At 38.7% G+C, this 26,644-nt stretch overlaps 1 pseudogene; it reads right to left on the bottom strand.

Moving 5' to 3' along the window:
• Positions 1 to 296: 296 nt before the first annotated feature.
• The window catches only part of LOC146002978 (26S proteasome non-ATPase regulatory subunit 11 pseudogene), a 164,173-nt pseudogene continuing 137,825 nt past the window's right edge, over positions 297 to 26,644 (bottom strand).

Here is a 26,644-nt window from a genome sequence, read left to right as displayed (position 1 = left end):
CCACCGCCCTTTCTCCTGCCAAGTTATAACAATGCGTGTGCGGGAAGCGATTTTTTTTAATTCGGATATTCGGGACGGGAATTTTTTGAGATTTTCAGACGCTATAACAATACATAAATCTACACATTTCCCCACTGTCTCATACATTTTCAATTAATTTCAGGCCCTTATAGAGCAGAAAACATCGAGAATTAACCACTTTTAAAAGCGATTATTTGGAATTTCTTAACTGTTCGGGATCCCAAAATCAGGATCTGGATATATGTACCCGATTCTGGTACTGACGTTTCTAGACCCTACACACCGCTATTGGTTATGAGGAATTTGTCCAGATGGGCAGATAAATTTTTGGGTTTCAGGATCTCCAGGCTCACATCCAGGATCTCCAGATCTCTTCCGCCGTCCCTGCTCCAGAAGCGAGATTCGTAGACAAACAGCAAATACACTGGCACTGGTGAGCCACCAAGCGGAAACCTGCAGATCAAGAAATTCTCATGTGCAAAGGTTGGATAAACACATAACATGGGAAGACGTGATTCCGTTTGAAAATAGACAAACTCGGATAGAGTAAGCCCCAAAGCGGAGCGACGAGATATATGTACTTGGAAATTGAGAAAAGTTTAGAAATGCCTAAGAGTGAAGAATTGATTGTGATGCTGCTGCAATGAATGCGAATGTAAAGTTTTGCTCAACGCCAGACAGCTTGAAAAGCTTTAAGAGTGAAAGGTAAGTCGATTGACACACCACTATGAAAAAGGTAAGTTTCTAGAAATATGTATGTAGACTTATGTGTGTAAAAATGAACCAAACAGCTTATTGGTTTGCGACATCGGTTAGAGGAGGTCTTCATAATTCAGTAACACCTTTCATCTATTAAGGACAATTTCATGTCATTTAACGCAGATGTAGAGATTAATAGCACAAAATTGTAATTTCTGAGAAAACACCACCGAAACGCAACTACTAAATATTTTGAACGGTCCCACCTCTATAAAATCTACCATGAATGAAACAAACCATGACCTACTAACATGAAAAGTCTCTACACTTGATAACGTTTATCACATAAAATCAAATGAAACAAAAACAGAAACCAGAAAAAAATGTATGCCTGTAGCAAGTAAGCTATAATTCATAAGCTTCAGTATTTTAAGGAAGTTATATGAAAAGCAACATTGTTGTACTATATAAGGTGTAATCAAATGGGGTGCCATTGTAAGAGAATCGTAGCTAGATATTTTGGCGCACTAGTCAGGGTTAATGTTTTGTATCCCGTCCCGCCATCCACACCCATATTGTATGAGCGTGATTTGATATTTTCTTCTTATACGATGGTTTGTGGAATTTAAATGCCAAAAAAATTGAAATGGAGAAATAAAGACTAACTATTATTAAAAACTAACGTAGTTTATAATCGTATTTACTGATTAGTAGTTTGCTTTACTGATGTTAAGGAATTATTGTAAGTACAAATATTTCAGTTACAGTAAGACGTAAGAAGAAAATATTTAAAAACTAACTATTACTTCGAGAAACAGAAAATTTAAGCAGTGTGTTAACAGTATATAATAAATCTCTGGTAAGTGTATATTTCCCCGTCAACTTTATTCATTTTGTGATGTTTGTAAAAAAAAAAAAAAGGTTTAAATAACTTTCTGTGCACAGTGCCAAAAACTTTAGTCCCCTTTCTGAACCCTCGCTTCGGGTCTGAATATAAGATTACGTAAATTTAAATGAAGTTATTTGTTTGAGTGAGAATAGTATCGCAAACAAAAATATACAGAGTAAAAAGACACATTAAAATAACGAACATCATACCCTTCAATATTCGATATATTTTATGAAATGTTAGGTACGTGCAGCTTCAACATCTAATGGATATTATCCATCATCTATTAAACTCAATTAGCAGAAACCTGTAAAACAAAATATTGAACGGATTTCTACAAAGGAACATCATCTGCTTTTTGTAGTTGAACGAACTCAAGAGGAAGTCCTATAGAGCAGGTTCATAAAGAAGCAGATGTCATAATAAAGGAAAAGGGTACCTAAGGAAGGATATTACAAATGGAAGCGATCAACGTCATTTCCTCTCTGGAATGGAGGTCGTAGTCGTATGAGGGTAGATTATCCGATGTTATAAAACATCGAGATTCTACCTCAATCTATCAGCAAGACAAATGAAGTAGAAGAAGGTCTTTGATAACACAGGACAAAGCAAAAGAAGCAAATGGAAGGGTTCCCCGCCAATTCCTCTCCGTGGCGAAGGTGGTATTTGGGTAGAATATTCACTATTATCTAAACAGCTAGATTCTACCTATTTTAATCAGTAAGACGAAGGAACTACAAGAAGGACTTTGATAACTTTGAACCAACGAGATGAAGAAAATGTAAGGACACACACTCAATTCCTCTCTGGGGCGGAGGAAGTATGGGGGTAGAATATTCGCTGTTATGTAAACAGCGAGATTCTACTTCCTTCCATCAACAAGGAAGTACAAGAGGGACTTTGATAACACATGACTAACAAGTAGAAGAAAATGGAAGGGCATACCGTCAATTCCTCTTTAGGGCTGAAGAAAATGGGGGTAGAATATTCATTGCTATCTAAACTACGACATTCTACCTCCTTCCATCAGCAGGACGAAGGAAGTTGAAGAGAGACTTTCACAACACAGGACCAACGAGAAGAAGAAAATGTAAGGGCACACCGTCAATTTTTCTCTGGGGCGGAGGAATATGGGGGTAGAATATTCGCTGGTGTCTAAACTAGATTCAACCTTCTTCAATCAGCAAGACGAAGGAAGTAGAAGAAGGACTTTCATAGCACAGGACCAACGAGAAGATAAAAATGGAAGGACACACCGTCAATCTCTCTGTGGGGCGGAAGAATATGGGGGTAGAATATTCATTGTTATCTAAACTACGAGATTCTACCTCCTTCCATCAGCAAGACGAAGGAAGTACACGAAAGACTTTCAAAACACAGGATCAACGAGAAGATGAAAATGGAAGGACACACTGTCAATTCCTCTGTGGGCGGTGGAATATGGAGGTAGAATATTCGCTGCTATCTAAACTACGAAATTGAACCTCCTTCCATAAGCAAGACGAAGGAAGTAGAAGAAGGACTTTCATAACACAGGACCAACGAGAAGATAAAAATGGAAGGACACACCATCAATCTCTCTGTGGGGCGGAAGAATATGGGTGTAGAATATTCATTGTTATCTAAATTACAAGACTCTAACTCCTTCCATCAGCAAGACGAAGGAAGTAGAAGAAGGACTTTCATAACACAGGACCAACGAGAAGAAGAAAATGGAAGGGCACAGCGTCTAATCCTCTCTGAGGCGGAGGAAGAATGGGGGTAGAATATTTATAGTTATCTAAACAACGAGATTCTACTTCCCTTCTTCAGCAAGACGAAGGAGGTAGAAGAAGGACTTTGATAACACAGTACCAACGAGAAGAACAAAATGTAAGGGCACACCGTCAATTCCTCTCTTGGGCAGAAGAAGTATGGGGGTGGAATATTTGCTGTTATCTAAACAGCGAGATTCTACCTCCTTCCATCAGTAAGACGAAAGAAGTACAAGAAGGACTTTGATAACACAGAACCAACGAGAAGAAGAAAATGGAAGTGCACAACGTCAATTCCTCTCTGGGGCGGTGGAAGTAAGGGGGTTAGAATATTCGCTGTTATTTACAATGCGAGATTCTACCTTCTTCCATCAGCAAGACGAAGGAAGTATAAGAAGGACTTTGATAACACATGACAAACGAGAAGAAGAAAATGAAAGGACACACCGTCATTTCCTCTCTGGGGCGGAGGAAGTTTGGAGGTAGAATATTCGCTGTTATATAAACAGCGAGTTTCTACCACCTTCCTTCAACAAGGAAGTACAAGTGGGACTTTGATAACACATGACTAACGAGAAGAGGAGTATGGAAGGGCATAAAGACAATTCCTCTTTAAGGCGGAAGGAAATGGGGGTAGAATATTCAGTGTTTTCTAAACTACGAGATTAAACCTAACTCTGTCAGCAAAACGAATGAAGTACACGAAGGACTTTCAAAACACAGGATCAACGAGAAGATGAAAATGGAAGGGCATACCGTCAATTCCTCTCTGGGGCCGAGGAATATGGGGGTAGAATATTCCCTGGTATCTAAACTACGAGATTCTACCTCCTTCCATCCGCAAGACGAAGGATGTACAAGAATAACTTTCATAACACTGGACCAACGAGAAGATGAAAATGTAAGGACACACCGTCAATTCCTCTGTGGAGTGGAGGAATATTGGGGTAGAATATTCGCTGATATCTAAACTACGAGATTCTACGTCCTTCCATCAGCAAGACGAAGGAAGGAGAAGAAGGTCTTTCATTACACAGGACCAATGAGAAGATTAAAATCGAAGGACACACCGTCAATTCCTCTGTGTGGCGGAGGAATATGGGGGTAGCATATTCGCTGGTATCTAAACTACGAGATTCAACCTCCTTCCATCAGCAAGACGAAGGAAGTAGAAGAAGGACTTTCATAACACAGGACCAACGAGAAGATGAAAATGGAAGGACACACTGTTAATTTCTCTGTGGTTCGGAAGAATATGGGGTAGAATATTCATTGTCATCTAAACTACAAGATTCTACCTGCTTCCACCAGCAAGACGAAGGAAGTAGAAGAAGGTCTTTGATAACACAGGACAATGCAAAAGAAGCAAATGGAAGGGTTCCCCGCCAATTACTCTCCGTGGCGAAGGTGGTATTTGGGTAGAATATTCACTATTATCTAAACAGCTAGATTCTACCTATTTCCATCAGTAAGACGAAGGAACTACAAGACGGACTTTGATAACACAGGACAAATGAGAAGAAGAAAATGTAAGGACACACACTCAATTCCTCTCTGGGGCGGAGGAAGTATGGGGGTAGAATATTCGCTGTTATGTAAACAGCGAGATTCTACTTGCTTCCATCAACAAGGAAGTACAAGAGGGACTTTGATAACACATGACTAACGAGAAGAAGAAAATGGAAGGGCATACCGTCAATTCCTTTTTAGGGCTGAAGGAAATGGGTTTAGAATATTCATTGCTATCTAAACTACTACATTCTACCTCCTTCCATCAGCAAAACGAAGGAAGTACACGAAGGACTTTCAAAACACAGGATCAACGAGGAGATGAAAATGGAAGGGCATACCGTCAATTCCTCTCTGGGGCGGAGGAATATGGGGGGTAGAATATTCGCTGGTATCTAAACTACAAGATTCTACCTCCTTCCATCCGCAACATGAAGGAAGTAGAAGAAGGACTTTCAAAACACAGGACTAACGAGAAGATAAAAAGGGAAGGACACATCGTCAATTCCTCTCTGGGGCGGGGGAAGTATGGGGGTAAGAATATTCGCTGTTATTTACAATGCGAGTTTCTACCTTCTTCCATCAGCAAGACGAAGGAAGTAAAAGAAGGACTTTGATAAAATTGAACCAACGAGAAGAAGAAAATGGAACTGGACAAGTTCAATTCCTCTCTGGGGCGGAGGAATATGGGGGTAGAATATTCCCTGGTATCTAAGCTACGAGATTCTACCTCCTTCCATCCGCAAGACGAAGGATGTACAAGAATAACTTTCATAACACAGGACCAACGAGAAGATGAAAATGTAAGGACACACCGTCAATTCCTCTGTGGAGTGGAGGAATATTGGGGTAGAATATTCGCTGATATCTAAACTACGAGATTCTACGTCCTTCCATCAGCAAGACGAAGGAAGGAGAAGAAGGTCTTTCATTACACAGGACCAATGAGAAGATTAAAATCGAAGGACACACCGTCAATTCCTCTGTGTGGCGGAGGAATATGGGGGTAGCATATTCGCTGGTATCTAAACTACGAGATTCAACCTCCTTCCATCAGCAACACGAAGGAAGTAGAAGAAGGACTTTCATAACACAGGACCAACGAGAAGATGAAAATGGAAGGACACACTGTTAATTTCTCTGTGGTTCGGAAGAATATGGGGTAGAATATTCATTGTCATCTAAACTACAAGATTCTACCTGCTTCCACCAGCAAGACGAAGGAAGTAGAAGAAGGTCTTTGATAACACAGGACAAAGCAAAAGAAGCAAATGGAAGGGTTCCCCGCCAATTCCTCTCCGTGGCGAAGGTGGTATTTGGGTAGAATATTCACTATTATCTAAACAGCTAGATTCTACCTATTTCCATCAGTAAGACGAAGGAACTACAAGAAGGACTTTGATAACTTTGAACCAACGAGATGAAGAAAATGTAAGGACACACACTCAATTCCTCTCTGGGGCGGAGGAAGTATGGGGGTAGAATATTCGCTGTTATGTAAACAGCGAGATTCTACTTGCTTCCATCAACAAGGAAGTACAAGAGGGACTTTGATAACACATGACTAACGAGAAGAAGAAAATGGAAGGGCATACCGTCAATTCCTTTTTAGGGCTGAAGGAAATGGGTTTAGAATATTCATTGCAATCTAAACTACTACATTCTACCTCCTTCCATCAGCAAAACGAAGGAAGTACACGAAGGACTTTCAAAACACAGGATCAACGAGGAGATGAAAATGGAAGGGCATACCGTCAATTCCTCTCTGGGGCGGAGGAATATGGGGGGTAGAATATTCGCTGGTATCTAAACTACAAGATTCTACCTCCTTCCATCCGCAAGATGAAGGAAGTAGAAGAAGGACTTTCAAAACACAGGACTAACGAGAAGATAAAAAGGGAAGGACACATCGTCAATTCCTCTCTGGGGCGGGGGAAGTATGGGGGTAAGAATATTCGCTGTTATTTACAATGCGAGTTTCTACCTTCTTCCATCAGCAAGACGAAGGAAGTAAAAGAAGGACTTTGATAAAATTGAACCAACGAGAAGGAGAAAATGGAACTGGACAAGTTCAATTCCTCTCTGGGGCGGAGGAATATGGGGGTAGAATATTCCCTGGTATCTAAACTACGAGATTCTACCTCCTTCCATCCGCAAGACGAAGGATGTACAAGAATAACTTTCATAACACAGGACCAACGAGAAGATGAAAATGTAAGGACACACCGTCAATTCCTCTGTGGAGTGGAGGAATATTGGGGTAGAATATTCGCTGATATCTAAACTACGAGATTCTACGTCCTTCCATCAGCAAGACGAAGGAAGGAGAAGAAGGTCTTTCATTACACAGGACCAATGAGAAGATTAAAATCGAAGGACACACCGTCAATTCCTCTGTGTGGCGGAGGAATATGGGGGTAGTATATTCGCTGGTATCTAAACTACGAGATTCAACCTCCTTCCATCAGCAAGACGAAGGAAGTAGAAGAAGGACTTTCATAACACAGGACCAACGAGAAGATGAAAATGGAAGGACACACTGTTAATTTCTCTGTGGTTCGGAAGAATATGGGGTAGAATATTCATTGTCATCTAAACCTCAAGATTCTACCTGCTTCCACCAGCAAGACGAAGGAAGTAGAAGAAGGTCTTTGATAACACAGGACAAAGCAAAAGAAGCAAATGGAAGGGTTCCCCGCCAATTCCTCTCCGTGGCGAAGGTGGTATTTGGGTAGAATATTCACTATTATCTAAACAGCTAGATTCTACCTATTTCCATCAGTAAGACGAAGGAACTACAAGAAGGACTTTGATAACTTTGAACCAACGAGATCAAGAAAATGTAAGGGCACATCGTCAATTCCTCTCTGGGGCGGAGGAAGTATGGGGGTAGAATATTCGCTGTTATCTAAACAGCGATATTCTACTTCCTTCCATCAACAAGGAAGTACAAGTGAGATTTTGATAACACATGACTAACGAGAAGAAGAAAATGTAAGGGCATACCGTCAAATCCTCGTTAGGGCGGAAGGAAATGGGGGTAGAATATTCATTGCTATCTAAGCTACGACATTCTACCTATTTCCATCAGCAAGACGAAGGAATTACACGAAGGACTTCCAAAACACAGGATCAACGAGAAGATGAAAATGGAAGGGCATACCGTCAATTCCTCTCTGGGGCGGAGGAATATTGGGGTAGAACATTCGCTGGTATCTAAACTACGAAATTCTACCTCCGTCCATCCGCAAGATGAAGGAAGTAGAAGAAGGATTTTCATAACACAGGACCAACGAGAAGATGAAAATGGAACGACACACCTTCAATTCCTCTGTGGGGTGGTGGAATATGAGGGTAGAATATTCGCTGCTATCCAAACTACGAGATTCAACTTTCTTCCGTCAGCAAGACGAAGGAAGTACACGAAGGACTTTCAAAACACAGGATCAACGAGAAGATGAAAATGGAAGGACACACTGTCAATTCCTCTGAGGGCGGTGGAAATTGGACGTAGAATATTCGCTGCTATCTAAACTACGAAATTGAACCTCCTTCCATAAGCAAGACGAAGGAAGTAGAAGAAGGACTTTCATAAAACAGGACCAACGAGAAGATGAAAATGGAAGGACACACCGTCAATTTCTCTGTGCGCGGAAGAATATGGGTGTAGAATATTCATTGTTATCTAAATTACAAGATTCTAACCTCTTCCATCAGCAAGACGAAGGAAGTAGTAGAAGGACTTTCATAACACAGGACCAACGAGAAGATGAAAATGGAAGGGCACAGCGTCTATTCCTCTCTGATTCGGAGGAAGTATGGGGGTAGAATATTTGCTGTTATCTAAACAGCGAGTTTCTACATCCTTCCTTCAACAAGGAAGTACAAGAGGGACTTTGTTAACACATGACTAACGAGAAGAAGGGTATGGATGGGCATAAAGTCAATTCCTCTTTAAGGCGGAAGGAAATGAGGGTAGAATATTCATTGTTATCTAAACTAGGAGATTATACCTAATTCCATCAGCAAGACGAATGAAGTACACGAAAGACTTTCAAAACACAGGATCAACGAGAAGATGAAAATGGAAGGGCATACCTTCAATTCCTCTCTGGGGCGGAGGAATACGGGGGTAGAATATTCCCTGGTATCTAAACTACGAGATTCTACCTCCATCCATCCGCAAGACAAAGGAAGTACAAGAGTAACTTTCATAACACAGGACCAACGAGAAGATGAAAATGTTATGACACACCGTCAATTCCTCTGTGGAGAGGAGGAATATTGGGGTAGAATATTCGCTGGTATCTAAACTACGAGATTCTACGTCCTTCCATCAGCAATACGAAGGACGGAGAAGAAGGACTTTCATTACACAGGACAAATGAGAAGATGAAAATGGAAGGACACACCGTCAATTCCTCTGTGGGGCGGAGGAATATGGGGGTAGCAAATTCGCTGGTATCTAAACTACGAGATTTATCCTCTTTCCACCAGCAAGACGAAGGAAGTAGAAGAAGGACTTTGATAACACAGGACAAACGAGAAGAAGAAAATGTAAGGACACACCGTCAATTCCTCTCTGGGGCGGAGGAAGTATGAGTGTAGAATATTCGCTGATATCTAAACTAGGAGATTCTACCTCCTTCCATCAGCAAAACGAAGGAAGTACAATATGGACTTTGATAACACAGGAATAACAAGAAAAAGGAAATAGAAGGGCACACCGTCAATTCCTCTCCGGGGCGGAAGAAGTATGGATGTAGAATATTTGCTGTTATCTAAACAGCGAGATTCTACCTGCTTCTATCAGCAATTCGAAGGAAGTACAAGAAGGACTTTGATAACACAGGACAAACGAGAAGAAGAAAATGTAAGGACACACCGTCAATTCCTCTCTGGGGCGGAGGAAGTATGGATGTAGAATATTCGCTGATATCTAAACTAGGAGATTCTACCTCCTTCCATCAGCAAGTTGAAGGAAGTTCAAGAAGGACTTTGATAACATTGAACCAACGAGAAGAAGAAAATGGAACTGGAAAATTTCAATTCCTCTCTGGGGCGGAGGAAGTATGGGGGTAGAATATTTGCTGTTATCTAAACAGCGAGATTGTACCTCCTTCCATCAGCAAGACGAAGGAAGTAAAAGAAGGACTTTGATAAAATTGAACCAACGAGAAGAAGAAAATGGAACTGGACAAGTTCAATTCCTCTCTGGGGCGGAGGAAGTATGGGGGTAGAATATTTGCTTTATCTAAACAGCGAGATTCTACCTCCTTCCATCAGCAAGACGAAGGAAGTAGAAGAAGGATTTTCATAACACATAACCAACGAGAAGATGAAAATTGAAGGACACACAGTCAATTCCTCTCTGGGGCGGAAGAATATGGGGGTAGAATATTCGCTGATATCTAAACTACGAGATTCTACCTCCTTCCATCAGCAAGTTGAAAGAAGTACAAGAAGGACTTTGATAACATTGAACCAACGAGAAGAAGAAAATTGAAGTGGACATCGTCAATTCCTCTCTGGGGCGGAGGAATATGGGGGTAGAATATTTGCTGTTATCTAAACAGCGAGATTCTACCTCCTTCGATCAGCAATTCGAAGGAAGTACAAGAAGGACTTTGATAACACAGGACAAACGAGAAGAAGAAAATGTAAGGACACACCGTCAATTCCTCTCTGGGGCGGAGGAAGTATGGGGGTAGAATATTCGCTGTTATCTAAATAGGGAGATTCTACCTCCTTCCATCAACAAGGAATTACAAGAGGGACTTTGATAACACATGACTAACGAGAAGAAGAAAATGGAAGGGCATACAGTCAATTCCTCTTTAGGGCGGAAGGAATTAGGGGTAGTAAATTCATTGTTATCTAAACTACGAGATTCTACCTACTTCCATCAGGAAGACGAAGGAAATACACGAAGGACTTTCAAAACACAGGATCAACGAGAAGATGAAAATGGAAGGGCATATCGTCAATTCCTTTCTGGGGCGGAGGAATATGGGGGGTAGAATATTCGCTGGTATCTAAACTACGAGATTCTACTCCTCCCATCCGCAAGACGAAGGAAGTACAAGAATAACATTCATAACACAGGACCGACGAGGAGATGAAAATGGAAGGAAACACCGTCAATTCGTCTGTGGGGCGGAAGAATTTGGGGGTTGAATATTCGCTGGTATCTAAACTACGAGATTCTACGTCCTTCCATCAGCAAGACGAAGGAAGGAGAAGATGGACTTTCATAACACAGGACCAACGAGAAGAATAAAATGTAAGGGCATACCGTAGTGGTGGGGTTGGTGCTATAACCAGGACCACTTACAAGTGTAGAAAAGAAGAGGCTATTTGATTGAACAATCCGATTTGCCTACACTTAAAACAATGCCAAGAGGGGCTTATACCCCAATTTTTTAAGTGTGATATGCTTTTAATTTTAAGAAATTTTGAATTCTAGTGTAGAAAAAATGAACCCCCTCAGGCAGATTTGCCTACACTTAAGACTATGCCAAGTTCCCATATGATTTTATTGTTTACAGTGTGTTTTTCTGTCAAAATCCCAGTAATCTTGATTTCTAGTGTAGAAAAGATGAGCCCCCCCCCCTCCTCTCCTCAGACAGATTCGGCCATGTGTGTAAAAGCTATATCTGTGTGATTGTTGTTCATAAACTTGTCAAAAATATGGCCCTTTTGATATTGTTTTTGGCCATATTCCTATGCTCTACAACTTACAGATCTAATTCAATACAAAATGCAAGCAAAATTTGAGCTGTTGCCTGCTTTTTTTCTAATCTCTGATCAATTCCATTGCTCGGGGTAAGCAATTATTTAGCTCGGAAATGCATGAATTGATATTAATCTATCAAAAGACTAATGTTTTGCTTGCATGCCTTGCCGGCACACAAGAGATATAATCTACACAGCTAGAAGGGAGCATTAATGATATTTCTGTGTGATTCACTGAAGGGGCCATTAATCTTTCTGTGCGACAGGGGAAAAATTCTTAGTCATGCAAGACAACATGTAAAAGTGTAACAAAGATCATTGAGATAAAGATACAAATTTTCTGACACAGTGGCAATGAACTGCCTTGCATGCTGAAACCAATTCTAGTTTTGCATTATTCTGATAATACGAGCACAGGCAAGGCTTAGAGAATAATTCATTGTACAATTCAAAATCCAATTTTGTCTGTATTAGCTTCTGGGTCTCAGAACCCAGTAAAATGTGGATATATTCCATATGGAGAAGTGTTAATATTGCTGCCTTGTAATCAGGGGCTCTGGGTTTGAGTCCTGATAAAATGTGTAAGATTGAAATACATACAACAAAATAATATGCCCACACATGAGATATTCACTGCTAGCTGATATACAGTTGAGGTTTGAAACCTGGCAAAGTGTGTTGTACAACAGCATAATAGAGCAAATATCTTCTAGAATTGCTCCGTGACTCTCTCATTTCTTACATCATAAACATATGATTTTTCACCTATGAGAATAACACTACATATGGTGTCATCAGGTAATGCCTCATGGAATTCACAGATAATTTTAATATTTGTCCTGTCATTAACCACAACTTGTTTCCTTTTTGAAGTGTTGATTACAAACATGGGTCTCTGTGCTTTGAATTCATCTGGTGTGTAATACATGTCAGTATTGCCAGTAGTGACCCTTTTGTATGCTGAAAATGCTTCATATAATTTAAGGAAATCATCCTTGGACATGTTTAAATTATAATTTTCTCTAGGAAATACCTCATTTCTGCCATTTTTAAGATATATGTTCTTGATGTTGCAGTTATCAAATTTACTTGAATTTTTTTCCTGATTATTGTGTCTTCCAGTCTGAAACAGTACCACCAAAAAATCCGGCATGTCATATTGTATACTGGAGAATGAATTTGTAGCATCAAACTCATAATAGGTACCAGATGCGGGCTTCTGTACACATTGATATGTATAAAATTGTAGAGGAATCTGTGGATTTTTTAGGATATCTGCTTTGTATTTAAGAGCATAACTGGCCTCATATTCAACAACTGGCATTCTTAGCTCCATAGTCTGAATAATGCACTTGCCCTCATCAGGTAGGGTATTAGGCAGAGCTTCCCCTGTAGAGTTTAATGTGCTGTACCTCATCAAAGCATTATTATCATTGGCAGCTCTTCTAAATGTAATTCTTAAACCACCCTTCCACATAATATCTTTGTAATCTGAGAAGAATCCTGGCAACAGGCGCATGGGGAACAGCACTGTGTGGTTCTTAGATAATATCTTATCACCAGCCTCAAATCCACCTATTTTGTAATAAGAAGCCTCGGTTTTGGATAATTTTAGTGTGGCCAAAGCTGTGGAGGTAATGCCGGGATAATCTACTCTGTTTATAACAACACCATGTTTTCTGATCTCAATTTCAGAGAACAGATGCGGCACAAAATTGTCCACCAATCTTATATTTGAATTTGCCGGATAATCGGTACCATCGAGCTTTACAACATCAAATTTGATGTATAGATCTGCTCTGTGGGGGTGTATAAAGCATTCCCCTACATCAAGATCAACCTCAATCTCTGTGTTGGGTTGATTTAAATTTGCAAATGTCCTCCTGTTTGGAGGGAATGATTGTAGCTCATAACTCTCAACATTTTCCATTTTTTTCTTGTATGTATTTTTATTTAAATATTAATCTCTATGATTGCAGTTGTTGTGGCTCCAGCAAAATCAACTAATTCTTCTTTTTCATTAGTGACCATCAATTCAATGTTATCTATTCTATTATGGCACACAGGAAAATATAATTTTGGGGATGGATTGTAGATGATGAGCTCCATAAATTCAGAGTTAGGTTTGAATGTTGCAATGATCCCAGTTTGTTTGTGAGTGCCTATGCCATTTGATTTGGTGATCATACACTCGGCCACATTACAGTGAATATTCAGAGTTTCTATGGCTAAGAATTTAGGTATATTAATAGCAGTGTGTTTAATGGCTGGTTCAAGTTTTGTGTTGTTCTCAAATCCTAACAGCTCTCCTATAGTACCCAGATCCACTGTTTCTGTAGCAGATACAATCTCTACTCTGTGAGTGACAGAATTTTGAGTTAATACTACACCTCTGGGTAATTGAGTATTTAGAGTGGACAGATTATACTGCCCTGGAGTGATGACAATTTTTTGATCCCCTACTGCAATTGTGTTGTTGTGGTGTGTAATATTAGGGATCAAGTACATGCCATAAAATGTTCTGAGAGCTATTGTTTTGGGATACACTATGTCATCATGTAATTTGAGTTTCAATATTGAATTTTGGCTGGTGAGATGGAATGCCCCCATGATGTTTCAGATACCACAAGGCTTTTTGAAAATCTTCAATTGATGGTTTATTTATTTGAGACATATATCTAAGAACAGATAAACATAAATGTCCACAATTAACATCTTTGAAGTTTTGAACACGGGCATTATTGTAATAAAGATTAGCTGATTTTAGATATTTTATTAAATTTTCAGGTGGAACACCTCCAAATGAATCAAACACAAATGCCTCATTTTTTAAATATTTAAGATAACAAATCCAGTGAGTGCCCTGATTTTTGTACTTATCCAAATTAACAATGCCACACTCTTTGTTGAGTGGTTGTTCTGGCAAAGAATCAGACTTGTACACACCTCTAAAATTTTTGATGCCCAGTGGCTTGATTAAAGCTTCAATATCTTGGTTTGTAAGCGGTTCTTGTTTTTTTAAAACTTATTCATGGCTCTCTTAACACCTTTGCCTTGTTTCTCAATGGCCAGGTTATGGCGCTTCAATTCATCTAATTCTGCCCTATTCTTCTTGGCATCTATTACTGTTTTTGCTATGGCGGCTGATCCCCCGGCTAAGCTCCCAACAGCCCCGAGAGCAGCTAAGATGGCAGGGATGGTAAATATGAATCCCCCTACATGTGATTTTTTTCTAGATTGTTGTAATTTTTTTAATTGGGGGGTGCTAAGCAACAATTTCATACCATGTCCCTTGGCAATACAAGAATTTTTTTTCTTGCGCTGCTTTTTGGTCAAAAGGCTATCAATAGTTTTAAGAGATTTGAGACCAGCATAAGGTATTTGATACATAACACCCTTGGCCTTCATTGTAGGTTTATTATATACATATTCACAACCCCCACCCCAATTTTTGTTTGGTGTTCATAGCTATGGTGGTCCCCAATGCTGCTATTCTTTCACTTAAAGAAGCATTTTTGCTTACAAATCTACCAAATGCAGCCTCTTCTAATTTCTTGTCTGCAACATGTCTCTTGTCAAGATCAGAATGTGTGTTGTATGCTATGTCATGGTCTCTACAAGCAGCATCTAAAGGATTAACACCAGGATCACCTCTGTTTAATCTATGGTCCAATTTTGTACCGGGACCACAATACTGATAACCTGGAATATGTAGTTCAAATGGCAGCTTGTTTATAATGTCATTAACCAGCCCCCGACCCTCAGAAATATTCCAAAATTTAGGTGGTAGAGTATTAATAATTTTTATAAGATATCCAATCCCCTTAGTGTCATTCACTATAAAATTAGACAATTTTGTGCTTATCATGTCCATTATTACAACTTTTTCATTGTAAAAATTGTGGTTGCCAGCATTTTCCTCCCCAGCTATCACCAATAACCTATCTACAAGTTTCCTGACATCATCAACCCACACAAATTCTTTAGGCAGGGTGTTGTATTGTTTGATTCCACTGCCAGTCTTGATCTGTGACCAGATGGGCTTGATTATTGTATTTTGCCCCACTGCTAGACTTGACTCTTTTTGTGTGGGATCATTGTTCTGGTATAGAGCATCTGATTTTATTAATATTTCTTTGTAATATTCATAATCTTGATCTGTATAGCTGCCAGGCCTTTTCCTGGTCATCAGTTCCCACAATCCAGGTGTGCCGGGGTACTTAACAAAAGCACCTTTTTCTCCAAGACGAGATTCTGAATATACAATCAGATCATTTCCCATAAATGTTACTCTGAAATTGCCAATTCTATGTATGATGCTACCATCACGCTCTGTGTCAGCATATAAGCCAAAAACCTCATCTTTGTTGTCTTTAGATGTGCTTAAATATTTTTGAGCAAGAAGACCCAATTCAATAGGATCCTGAGTAGCTTCAATTCTTCTAGGAGCAATAGGACTAGGTGTATGAATACTGGAAAGTGGGGTGAATGGATAATCTAATATGTTCCTAGCAGCTACAGGTACAAGCTCTGTGATCAAATTTTGATTTTGCTCTGTAACAGTTTTGATATTTTTACCTAATTCACTAATAGCGTCAATAATAGGCTGTTCTGTTTGTTTGTGTTTTTCATAAATTCCTCGTTTCTCTGATTTCCATCCCTTAAATCTTTTTACAAGATAATCTCTTAATTTAAGATCATCAATAATTGGCCTTTTCATGGTTATTTATTTATGTTTCAATGTCTAGAAAATTGTTGATTTTATTTCTATATTTACCACTATTGGGTTTTCTTGTCATATCAATTGTGACAAACCCATAACTGTCCTGGTTCCAGCACCTACTGCAAAACTTGGAAAAATCATTGTAGTTAAATTCCCAACCTACATATTCATCATGTATGTGTTTGACGTTGGTATGATCTTGATGAAACACACATATAAAATTGCTGTTGTCTCGAAACAGCTGCTTGGGTATTTTTGAAAAAGTCTGTGCCAGGTAGAAGCAATCAATGTTTTTGTGTCGGCCCTGTGTAAAGAAATTTCTAACCTTGTTTTGATTATCCAGTATAATATCATCAAACACAACAACAGAATTATCGAGACAGTCATGGAGTGGCTTAACATCTGGTTCAAAAGTGGCAATATCCAGTCCATCATATAGCTTCATCAGCTGCTGATATTTTAATTGTTCCAAGCTCTTAGAGAAGACATACAAGTGCCTGTTTTTCCAGTCTAACCAGTTGGGTGCCAATAAAAAATTATCAATCATTAGTGTAGTTTTACCACAAGCAGATGGCCCAACAATAAGACATCTAATATTATCAGGTAGCAAGTTGCCATTTTTCTTATTCTGCTGTTCAGGTTCTGGCAGCCTTTTTATAACATCCCAGGTGCTCATATTATTATTTTGTTTGCATCGATCCAGATGTGTTCTGGGAGACCTAGCCATTTGACAAGTAACTTGTTGCCTTTTCTGCGGATGATTTTTTCTATGAGATATGTGTCAGGCTGTTTAGTTTTGCTGAGCTCTTCTTCATAAAACCTGCCTTTGAGAATTTCTCCTCGGTGGTCTTTTATTATATATGTGTTATGGGTCCCAGGTTTAACTTGAACCACTGTAAATAATTCAGTGCTCCAGTTTCTTGTAAAGCCTCTTTTGAATAAGTGCTTATATTTGCTGATTCTTACTTGATCACCCACCCTGTATTTGGCTTTTCTTGTTGTTGGCTGATATCTAGGATAATAAACAGTGCTGATCAATTTTTGCTCATCAGATGAAGTTACTTCAGAGGGTTTCATGTTGATTGTGGAATGGACCGAGTTGTTATATTTATGTAGAAGTTCTGGAAGAATATTAATCCATTTATAATTACCTTGCAGGGTAAATTGCTTATACATATGATTTTTTATGGTTCTGTTGAATCTCTCTACAATTGAGGCCTTGAGATCACTGTAACTCGAGTAATGTTGTATTGACTGGCTTTTAATAAATTGTTGAAACACAGAATTATAAAATTCTTTGGCAAATAGCAAATAGCCGGTGATCTTCCACTCTGATTGATGATTGTCCTGATGGCTTCTGTAACACATGCTCCAGTCTTGGATTTGAGTGGCACAGCCCAGGCAAATTTTGAAAATGTGTCTATGATAGTGAGTAGATACTTGTAGCCCTTGTTGATTTTGTCTAAGTTTTTCAGCTGTCAACTTGCCATCTCAATCAAGTCGCTCTGCCATAAATCATCTATGCCTTTTGTGACTACTGGCAGTCACTTAAAATTATGTCTGGCTTGTCTGTGTAATTCATCAACAATAATTTGTCTAGACATAATATGTAAACAAGAATATTGCAACTATAGGGTGTTCAGCAGCTGATACTGCAGGATTTTCTAAATATAATTTGTCCCCTATTTGTATTTTAAATTCCAGAGAGCCATCATCTTCAACATAGGCTGTTTCTAATGTATTTGGGTCTGTAAAATCCTCTAACTCTACACGGGTGATTTTTGCTTTGTTGTCAGCATTTGTTATTGATAAGGTAGGGTAGTGGTGTGCCTGTGGTTGAAGCCAATATTTGATCTTGATTGGTCTAAATGTGCCCCCAACAAAAAACTGGTAATAAAATTGTGCAGGGGACAGCATATATATTTTGCCACCTGGTGTAAATGGTGAATCATATTCTTTGTTGGGGATGCTGTACAATTCAAGAATTACTGTATGTTTAGGATTTTCAATTATGCCGGTTATTTCTTTTTCTGCTGTGAGCAATCTACTTGTTACAGATTCAAGGTGCTCATTGATAGTCCTAACAACATCATCATGGCCTCGCTTGATTTTTATGTCCACAACAAGTTTCTTGTATTGTTGCACAATTTCTTGTAGCTGGGTGGCAAAACAGACAGAGCATTTGCTTGATTGGATTCCATGGTCCCAAGCTGTTGCTTGATATTAGCTACAATTTGCTGTAAATTTTCAACAACTGCCAATTTTGAATTTTGAGCAGTAAGATCATGGACTTGTCTTCTGATATCCTCAAACAGGGCATGCAGTTCATTAATATGTTGATTAGTTGGTAGAGTGGCCACTGTCTGAGTAAGTTGTTTGATCTCTGCCTGGATATTCTTGATATCTTCTGATTTCAATATGCGATTCACAGCTCTCTTAATATTTATAAGTTCCTGTGATGTAGGAAGGTTTGATACAGTATTTTGCAAAGATTCAAGTACCAATTTCACATCATTTAATTAAGAAGCATCAACCACACCACGCATAGCATCTTGGAGCAGGGCTATATCTGCCTGAGTGGGTGTTGATTGTTGTAAAATTTCAAGCTTTGTTTGGATATCATCAATCAAGTGATGAAAATGAGATAGCTCAGATTCAGTGTTGAGGTTTTCAAGCTTTGTGATCTGTTGCTGGACACTAACAAGGGTGTCTACAATACCGGGCAGGCGGGATTCTAGAGATTCTTGTACATTTGTCAGATCACTTTGCACTGCTGCTATTGTACCCTCAAGATGGGTTATGGTACTTTGAATTTTTCCAAAATCTTCATATGTTTCAAGTTGCAGCTTAATATGGGCAACACTCCGAGTTATTGCACTCAAAGCATCAGAAGATGGCAAGTTGTTCATAAAATTTTCAAGTGTCTCAATTTTTTCTTTAACCTCGGCTATGGCATTGTTCAAGGGGTCCAGATTAGGTATCTGGAGTGACTGAATCTGTTCCTTTAGAGTGGAAATCAGTAGATCAAAATCTTCTTGTGATTTTATGCTTTTGACAATTGTTTGGAGCTGTGCCTGGACATTATTTATTTGCTCTTCCAATTGTTGTTTCAATTGCTCAGAGTTGGTGGCCTGGGTCTTAAATTTGACTTGAAGAGCTGCTACAGCTTCTTCTAAACTTTGAAAATTATCCAATGTGGCCAAATCAGTATATTTCTGAAGCAGCAATTTGAGTTCAGAATCAATTTTAAGAAGAGGGTCCATGTATTGTGATTGTAAATTTGTAATTTCTAGTTGAAGACTGGCATTGAGGAGTGGTTTATAAAGCTTGTAAATCACTTCTTAATTTCTTGACTCTGACATCAAGTATCAGAATCTCATCACTGTGATCTTCATGTCTTGTATGGCCAAATATATCATTAGGCATTTTTGTTTTAATGGTTATTTATTATTGAATATCTAATTCTTAATTCTATAAAAAAGGGTATAAGCCTGTCATAGGATCCAGGGACCTCAATATATAAGCAGTCACCAGCAGAAACAGTATAAACAGTGCCAGAAACCATGTTTGAGTGCATTAATCTATAAATATTTCTCCCTACTGAAATTTTGACATCACCCTCAGGAGTTGTAATAAATTGTAATTGACCACCTACAGGTAATTGGTAATGATTTAAATTATTGTTAAATATGTACAATGTTTTACCTGTTTTATCATCAACATCTGTAAGTATGCTGTTCAGATGAATAATTAATAAACCACTCAGTTTAGATATTATATCAGAAGAGGGTGATGGTGTTGGCAGGTCCATAATAGCCTGTTTTTTGAACCCAAATAAGTTCATAGGCATGTTTATTTATTTCAAATCATGCTCTGTAATTGGGCATTGTTTGCCATTTTTCAAATAACAATGACCCCATGGTAGAGTATGTATGCCACATGACAAAATACATCTCTTATCATCATGTGGGTCCAGAGCCACTTTTCTTACAATATTGCTAGTCAACAAGTGATCCACACTCTGAATTCTATTTTCTGATGTTCTGATTGTGCTACATGATTTGAGACAATCTTCATAATCTTCAAACTCAAGCTCTTTGTCAACAATTACTCTGCCAATGCCCTTGGCCTTTTTTGCAACAGCACCACTACATGTTTCAAAACTGTACATCTTGGCCCTTAACCCAGCAAATGCCACAATAACATCACCAAGTGTCTCATCTTTTAACTTGCCAGGCACCATTTTGTTGTGGTGTTGAATTTTTGAATGTTCACTGGTATCAAAATATTTAAACAATTCAGGCTGTGCTATATCTTGATAAACATCTTCTGTTTGAATATCAAGAACAAAACTATCTGTGTCCATGTACATCAATTTTACACAATCACCATAGAAAGGTTTCAACACATCATAATACAATTTTAACATATGTAATTTGGCCAATTCCAATATCACAGCCCCTACGTAAATAGGCTTATCAAACTTAATCTTTGTTTTTTTTATGTTGAAAAGTGCCATATGTTCATCATCAATTCTTCTGTAATTGAAGTTGGGCTTTGCTATCAATTTTTTGCTCCGGCTAAGGTCAGTAATTAATTTTACATCAGTATGTTTTCTGACATTTTCAATTGTTTTGCCATACACAGAATTGACCATCAATTTAAACAAGGTCTTATCAAATTGGCTCATTGCAGATGTTCGAAGCTCTGTGTTTGTATCAATATATGGCTTCAACCATCTTGAGTGCCTGAACCTCAAAACTTTTCCAACTTTGGTCAGTTGAACACCATGATTCATCAGGAACTGGAGGTTTTTGTAATATATGACATAACCCTGTTTTGGCTCCAGAGTCATCATCAATTTCTTCTGTTTAGAGCCAGGTGAACACTCAACCTCAGGAATTGGGGGCAGATCAGAAAATGTGTTGTATAAATCATCAGGAATTGTCACATCAACCTCTAAGAATAGGCCATAGTTACTGTCATCAAAATCCTTAAGATCTTCAATATTGAAATCTTCAACCCAGTCAAGCCCTGCATATGGCACTCTATCCATCATAGCATAACCATACAGGCTGTTGGCATCTACATACAGTATATAATTTGATGGCAGTGCTGGATCATAATCAGGAATATATTTGTTATTAGCTCTGGCATATCTCTAAGAGCATTGCACCATGCCCCCTCTTATACATTGCTCCATAAACAGATACATGTCCTGATCTTGGATCAGATCCAATTGCATTTTAGTGTTCAAAAACATTGCAGACCATGCTAGCCCCGGAGCACTGTAAAAATACATTGGATCCAGCTTATAATTTTGCATGGAAGATTTTCTGAATGCCTGCAATATATCAGCTAAGAGGGTCACATCAAGTTTTAAATATGCATTGTGATAATCACCAAATGTCTGGCATTTTAAATTGTTCCACATCAACTGGGCATGGTGATAATCATCATCAGTGATTCCAGATCCTCTGATTTTGCTGTAAAACTCTTGTTGTGGTGGCAGAGCACACTCATCAAATTTAGAAAAATCTGAACATAATCATATGGATATACACCCTTCCGCCTAATTAATTTCAGGTCCTGATTTGGAAACAAAGCACATGTGATTTTGAATTGATCATCAGATAATTGAGTGGCCAGTGTAGCCAGGCTAGCAGATAAAATTCTGTAGGAATCAAGAAATCTTAAGTGAATAGGAATACCATTAACTTTAATTATTTTGCTAATAGCAATATATTTCTCATCATTTTCAGCTAAAATATTTAAATTCTGCTTGTCAAACCCCTCATACCTGATCAGATGATGGAAATCATAATTGGATGCACCATGGCAAAATATAGGGACAAATTTTGGTCTCTGGATCTTAATATTACAGCTATTACACAGGGCCATTAAGAATTTACCATCTGTATGAGAATGGTGTTTCACCTTGATATTTGTATCTGAAAATTCAGAATCACATACCGGGCATTTTTCTGCATTGTTGAAATCTTCAATCTGTTTCTCTGTTAAAGGCAACATAGGTTTTGATTTTAATAAGATATTAGATGCTATGTCATGGCACTCATTTTCTATTTTATGTGCAAATTTTTTGATGGCATCTGGTCCCAAGTATAAGTGTGGTTCACTAGCTACACCATCCCTTATAATTATATAACAAAAACTAGAAGGTTCATGTAGCTGGTATGATGTACTTGAAGATTCCTCAGGGTCTGGGCTACAGAATGCAAGAGGTTTGAGATTTGATTCAAAATCACAGACTATATATGCTGGGTGTTCCAACAAGGCTTCAAACTTTTTGAATTTTGCATTTTCACTTGGCATTGGCATCACCATATGAACAGGTTTATAGTTGCCACAGTATTTCAGATGCTCAATTAACTTGTTTTTAGCAATTTCTGCATTCACTTCCCGAACCCCATTCACCATTTTTCTACCATCAAATACAGTTAAACATCTTCTGCACAACTTAAATATTCTATTAAATTTGTCTAGTTGTATTCTGACTAAAGCTTCAAGATTATGTATCAGAGTATAATGATATGTGCCATCCCCTTCAATTAAGAGCAAATCAATCGGAATAGCAGAATCATCATCAAATATACTGATTCTGAGAGGTGCTATCAAGCAATTGCCACGGCCAGTGGAACAAATAAATACATTAATAGATAATTGTTTACCATTAATATCCCTGGCCTTTTTTTCAAATTTATCAATATTTTGAACAGACATTGGATATTCTAAGCCCTTCATTGCTTCATCGAAATTGTGTTCATATTGTTTATAATAAGTTATTCTCTCAGGATGCCTTGAAACTGGATACAAGCAGCTAAAATACACCACAAAAAGCATTTCTCATCATTATTTTTTATATTAACCACGGCTGTTTTGTTTTTAATATTGGCAGGTAATGGCAAATATGTAGAACCTTGTAATGGGCTGAATTCAGAAATATTAACATAGAGCTCGTGTGGAGATCCGCATAGGCTCCATCCAGACTCTTTTGCTGCAAATTCAGAGTGTTTAATATTCAATTGATCTATCAAACTGCTTATTATTTTGTCTGAATTTGCATTTGAATATACAGCTACAGTTTCTGTTATGTGGGGCTGTGTAAATTTTGTGCCTTTTGGTTTCTTATATTGTGTAAACAATTTGAGGGACAGCTTATAAGAGCCATTTTGTGCATTTAGAATTGCCTGCACATCAGGATTTACACTGTTCAAAAAATTCTTAATGCCACATCTTGGCTCTGATTCAAACCGGTAATCCCTAAGTTGGCCATTAAAACTGCTATGGATAGGTGGTTCATAGCGTGGCTGCTTTGCTGCTCTAGCATTAACAGGTGTTTCATGCTTTCTTTTCAGACCAGATGTAGATGGTTGTGGGGCCAATATTGATGACTGTACATAAGAATTACACTTATGCCATTTGTAATATGCCTTGCTTAATATTTTATAGCATCTTGGACACATTTTTGTGGCCTTTCTGCATTTCTTAGAGTCACAAATATGCCGGTGCCTAGACCAATTAGAACTAGATATATTTTTATTACACTGATTGCAATATTTTTGATTTGGCATTTTTATTGTTTATTTATATAAAATTTCCTGGTCCAAAAAACAGAACTATGGACAATATGTCAAAACAATTATAACAGCAGTTAATAGCTGAGCTGGTGCTTTTATACCCAGACAACAGCAATAACTAGGCTCTGGTGATCCCCAATATAAAATAATTTTGCTCTTTTATGCTGTTGTATAACACTTTTTACCAGGTTTCAGATCTGGGAGCTATCAGTTGTATATCAACTAGCAGTAATTATTCTCAAAATCTCACGTGTGGAGATATTATTTTGCCACATGTATTTCAATCTTACACATTTTATCAGGACTCAAACCCGAGCCTCTTGTTTACAAGACAACAATATTAACACTTTGCAATCAGGGGAGGCTTCACATTTTATCAGAACTCAAACCCAGAAGCCTCTTGATTGCAAGACAATAAAAACCATGGGGCTATGCACCACACTCTACTGGATCTCAGAACCCAGGAGCTATGAGCTTTATATCAATGTACACATAGTGGAATCAATCTGAGGGGGAGCTCACCATTTCTACACTAAAATTCAAGATTCCTGGGATTTTGACAGAAAAACACACTATAAACAATAAGATGATATGGGAACTTGGCATAGTCTTAAGTGTAGGAAAATCTGTCTGAGGAGGTTCATCTTTTCTACACTAGAATTCAAAATTTCTTAAAATTAAAAGCATATCACACTTAAAAAATTGGGGTATAAGCCCCTCTTGGCATTGTTTTAAGTGTAGGCAAATCGGATTGTTCAATCATATAGCCTCTTCTTTTCTACACTTGTAAGTGGTCCTGGTTATAGCACCAACCCCACTACTTACCGTCAATTCCTAACTGGGGCGGAGGAAGTATGGGGGTAGAATATTTTCTGTTATCTAAACAAACAGATTCTACCTGCTTCCATCAGCAAGACGAAAGAAGTAGAAGTACGGACTTTGATAACACAGGACCAACGAGAAAAAGAAAATGTAAGGCAATACCGTCAATTCCTATCTGGGGCGGAAGAATTATGGGGGTAGAGAATTTGCTGTTATCTAAACTGCGATATTCTACCTCCTTCCATCAGCAAGACGAAGGAAGTACAAGAAGGACTTTGATAACACAGGAAAAACGACAAGATGAAAATGGAAGGAAACACCGTCAATTCGTCTGTGGGGCGGAATATTCGCTTGTATCTAAACTACGAGATTCTACGTCCTTCCATCAGCAAGACGAAGGAAGTAGAAGAGGGACTTTCATAACACAGGACCAACGAGAAGAATAAAATGTAAGGCCATACCGTCAATTCCTATCTGGGGCGGAAGAAGTATGGGGGTAAAATATTTGCTGTTTTCTAAACAGCGAAATTCTACCTCCTTCCATCAGCAAGACGAAGGAAGTACAAGAAGGACTTTGATAACACAGGAAAAACGACAAGATGAAAAGGAAAGGACACACCGTCAATTCCTCTGTGAGCGGAAGAATATGGGGGTAGAAAATTTGCTGATATCTAAAGATACGACATTCTACCTTCTTCCATTAGCAAGACGAAGGAAGTAGAAGAAAGACTTTGATAACACAGGACCAACGAGAGGAAGAAAATGGAAGGGCACACCGTCAATTACTATCTGGGGCGGAAGAAGCATGGGGTAAAATATTTGCTGTTTTCTAAACAGCGAAATTATACCTCCTTCCATTAGCAAGACGAAGGAAGTACAAGAAGGACTTTGATAACACAGGAAAAACGACAAGATGAAAATGTAAGGTTATACCGTCAATTCCTATCAGGAGGCCGAGGAATTATGGGGGTAGAAAATTAGCTGTTGTCTAAACTACGAGATTCTACATCCTACCATCAGCAAGACGCAGGAAGTAGAAGAATGACTTTCATAACACAGGACCAACGAGAAGATGAAAATGGAAGTGCACACGGTCAATTCCTCTGTCGGTCGGAGCAAGTATGGGGGTAGAATATTCGCTGATATCTAAACTACGGGATTCTACCTCCTTCCATCAGCAACACGAAGGAAGTAGAAGAAGGACTTTGATAACACAGGACCAACGAGAAGAAGAAAATATAAGGGCACAGGGTCTATTCCTCTCTGGGGCGGTGGAAGTATGGGGTAGAATATTTGCTGTTATCTAAAGACCGAGATTCTACCTCCTTCCATCAGCAAGACGAAGGAATTAGAAGAAGGACTTTCATAACAGAGGACCAACGAGAAGAAGAAAATGTAAGGGCACACGGTCAATTCCTCTCTGGGGCGGTGGAAGTATGGGGGTAGAATATTTTCTGTTATCTAAACAGCGAGATTCTACCTCCTTCCATCAGCAAGACGAAGGAAGTAGAAGAAGGACTTTGATAACACAGGACCAACGAGAAGAAGAAAATATAAGGGCACAGGGTCTATTCCTCTCTGGGGCGGTGGAAGTATGGGGTAGAATATTTGCTGTTATCTAAAGAACGAGATTCTACCTCCTTCCATCAGCAAGACGAAGGAATTAGAAGAAGGACTTTCATAACAGAGGACCAACGAGAAGAAGAAAATGTAAGGGCACACGGTCAATTCCTCTCTGGGGCGGTGGAAGTATGGGGGTAGAATATTTTCTGTTATCTAAACAGCGAGATTCTACCTCCTTCCATCAGCAAGACGAAGGAAGTAGAAGAAGGACTTTGATAACACAGGACCAACGGGAAGAAAAAATTGTAAGGGCACACGGTTAATTCCTCTC

Source organism: Lepisma saccharinum, chromosome 19, assembly GCF_977018435.1.
Source record: "Lepisma saccharinum chromosome 19, izLepSacc3.1, whole genome shotgun sequence".
In the NCBI taxonomy this organism is placed as follows: Eukaryota; Metazoa; Arthropoda; class Insecta; order Zygentoma; family Lepismatidae; genus Lepisma; species Lepisma saccharinum.
The sequence above is the reverse complement of the archived record's forward strand: the minus strand, read 5'-3'. Positions and strand labels throughout refer to the sequence as shown.